Source organism: Wolffia australiana, chromosome 1 (genome assembly GCF_029677425.1).
Source record: "Wolffia australiana isolate 7733 chromosome 1, ASM2967742v1".
Classification (NCBI taxonomy): domain Eukaryota; kingdom Viridiplantae; phylum Streptophyta; class Magnoliopsida; order Alismatales; family Araceae; genus Wolffia; species Wolffia australiana.
This window is the reverse complement of record NC_135835.1, coordinates 5,503,914-5,507,169: the sequence shown is the minus strand read 5'-3', so window position 1 is coordinate 5,507,169 and position 3,256 is coordinate 5,503,914. Positions and strand designations below refer to the sequence as shown.

The 3,256-nt window shown below is 41.0% G+C and overlaps 1 non-coding gene across 1 annotated transcript; it reads right to left on the bottom strand.

The window, feature by feature from the left end:
• Positions 1-519: 519 nt before the first annotated feature.
• LOC144714279 (small nucleolar RNA R71) lies at positions 520-627 on the bottom strand. The gene has a single exon (XR_013584300.1). It is a non-coding gene; the product is annotated as a small nucleolar RNA R71 (small nucleolar RNA).
• Positions 628-3,256: the final 2,629 nt, after the last annotated feature.

The window sequence follows — 3,256 nt, the reverse complement described above, 5'->3', positions numbered from 1 at the left end:
TGGATTTGAATCAGGGAGCAGTGACAGAAATTCCCCTGTAGTAGACTCCGCCACACCCGAATCATCTTTCACCGAACCCACATTCGTAGAGGAGACGTTGATTAGAACTTTACCAATGGACCCAATAGGCAATGGAACAGGAAATCCTGAGGTAGTTAACGATGGACGTAGGAGGATCAGAGAGTATTCCACACCAGCTGAAACCCCCATCTTAACCAAGGTATCTGCCCCTATTGGAGATGATGTGATGTTTAGAATTGATCCACACCAATTTCAGTTATTACCATCCTTTTTAGGGAAGGCAAACAAAGAGCCCTATGACTTCTTAGAAAAATTTTACGAAGCCTGTGATAGTTGCACTTATCTTAGAATTTCAAAGGAAGCTGTGAGAATGAAACTATTCCCTCATGCCCTTAAGGATAGAGCCAAGGATTGGTTTAGAACATTGGGGACAAATTTCGAATCGTGGAATGATACGGAGAAGAGCTTTCTAAAAAGATATTATACAGTGGCGAGGACAAACTCTTTCAGAAGGGAGATTAGAAATTTTCAGCAGGGAAATGATACCTTCAGTGAAGCATGGGAGAGATTGATGGGGCTCATTAGGAAGTGCCCCTACCATGGCATTCAAAAATGGGAGTTAGTGCAAATTTTTTATGAAGGCTTGAATGATGTCAAAAAAAGGAAGAGTTGATATTTCAAGTGGAGGAGCAATAGCAGATATGTACGAAGATGAAGCCATGGCACTCCTACAAAAGATGTCCGACAATTTAGCCTATCACCAAGATGCCTCCGATCATGTTAGGGTTACTCCTCGGAAAGGTGGATTGTTGGATGTTAGGGGGGTTGAACCCCAGATTACTATGGATCGAATTGAAAAAAAGATAGGTGTCATGATGGGAAAAGCTATGGAAAAGATGAACAAAAAAATGATCTCATTATGGCAGGGTCAGAATAGTGGAGGAGCACCCAACCAAATAAATCGATGTGAAATGTGCTCAAGTGATAGCCACACCGGAGAAGAGTGCCCTATGATTTCAGAAGTGAATGCTATAGGCAGGCAAGAAGGGAACAATGGTCAATGGGCCGCTAGAGGAAACTTAGGAGGACAGGCATAGAACAATCACAATCGACCACCCCAACAATAGTTTCAACCCAAGGCGAACAATCCACATCACCAACAACATTATCAACCTTACCGAAAATTTTCAGATCCCACTAATGTGACTCTCACCAAGGTAATCGAGGAGCTGCAAGAAGACAAGAAGAGGATGATCAAGCTTTTCGAAGAAATGGAGGAGAGGCATCGGCGGGAGATGGAAAAGCTCAAGGCGGAGGTCGGCCTTCACAGCGCTCAACAACTTGTGCACGGCGGAGCACCACAAGGTACTTGTGAAGACCCCATGAAGATGGGCGCCAAACCAGGTAAACTCCCTACTCAGGCCTGTATTAATCCTAGTAATTTACTTTATGTTGATGACATGTGTAGCATAGCTAATGAGCATATTCATAACATGCATGCCATGACGGAAAAACAAGAAGTAGGAGAATTAAGTGCTATATCAAAACTTAGAAGTGGGAAAGAATTGTCTAACCCATTTGCAGCTGTAGAGAAACAAAAGGAAGTAGAGGATAAGTTGGAGGAACTAGAAAAAGATGAAGAAGTAGGGGTAGAGGAAAATCTGGAAAAGGAACCCTACCCAAAGGCATATTGCCCGCCTATCCCTTTCCCTAGTGCCTTACAAGCAAAGAAAGAAAAATCAAAAGATAGCCCACTTCTTGAGTATTTGAAAGAGGCTACTATTGAAATTCCTTTTTTAGATGCGATATAGTACATCCCTGATTATTCCAAATTTGTGAATAACCTGTGCACACCCCCTAGGAAGCAAAAGAGGATTCAACTTTCTGAGAATATTAGTTCAATATTTTTGCCTGAATTACCTCAAAAGCGCAAAGATCCGGGAGCACCAGTGATTAAATGTGAAATTAGAGGAGAAGTATTCACCAAAGCTTTACTTGATTCAGGAGCAAGTGTGAATATCATGCCTAAGGCTTTATTTGAGACCTTTAAATTTGGTGAACTACAACCAGTAAATTTAGAATTGTAGTTAGCGGACGGATCAATTAGAAGACCATGTGGTCAGCTGGTGGATGTAGTTATGAAAGTAGAAAGGTGCTCATTTCCAGTGGATTTTATAGTAGTGGATGTAAAAATTTCAGGAAAAATTAGTCATGCACCCATTATTTTAGGACGCCCATTTCTAGCTACCGCAAGAGTGAATACGGATTGGAATGAAGGAAAACTTAAATTGCGCATGGGAAAAGAAGAGGTTGAGTTACCAATTTCTCAATTGATGAAATACCCCAACAGTAGCCAGGAAGATATTTATACATGTTCCTTAAATGATGATGATGATGATGATGAATGCAATGCCATAGAGAGCGCAATGTATGATGTGATGGCAGTGAATGAGAGTGTTTATGAGGGGGAGAAGGATGACCGCAGCGAAACGAAGGGCGAAAGTATGAATGACTACATATCTATGCCCACTGATGAATTAGAATTGAAACCTCTTCCTTCTCACCTTAAATATGCTTTCTTAGGTCCAAGAAAGGCGTATCCCGTGATCATCTCTTCGACCCTCACCATGGAGCAGGAAGTTAACCTATTAGATGTATTACGACAACACAAGAGCTCTATTGGATGGACCATAGATGACATCAAGGGAATCAGCCCTGATGTCTTCCAGCATAGAATGTTTATCGAGGAAGGATCCAAGCCCTCAGTACAACATCAACGTAGACTAAACCCTTATCTTTATGATGTGGTGTCAAAAGAAATTACCAAATGGCTGAAAGCGGGATTCATTTACCCATTTTCAGATAGTAAGTGGGTTAGTCCAATTCATGTAGTACCCAAAAAAACAGGGATTACGGTTCAAAAAAATCAGGATGGAGAAGAGATCCAAACTAGGGTAGCATCGAGTTGGCGAGTATGCATAAATTATCGAAAGTTAAATCTAGCAACAAAAAAGACCATTATCCTCTGCCTTTTATTGATCAAATCCTTGAAAAATTAGCTGGACAAAGTTTTTATTGTTTCTTAGATGGGTACTCAGGATACAATCAAATTAGCATTCATGAAAGTGACCAAGATAAGACTACGTTCACGTGTCCTTTAGGAACATTTGCCTTTAGAAAAATGCCATTTGGACTTTGTAATGCACTAGCAACCTTTCAAAGGTGCATGAGTGCA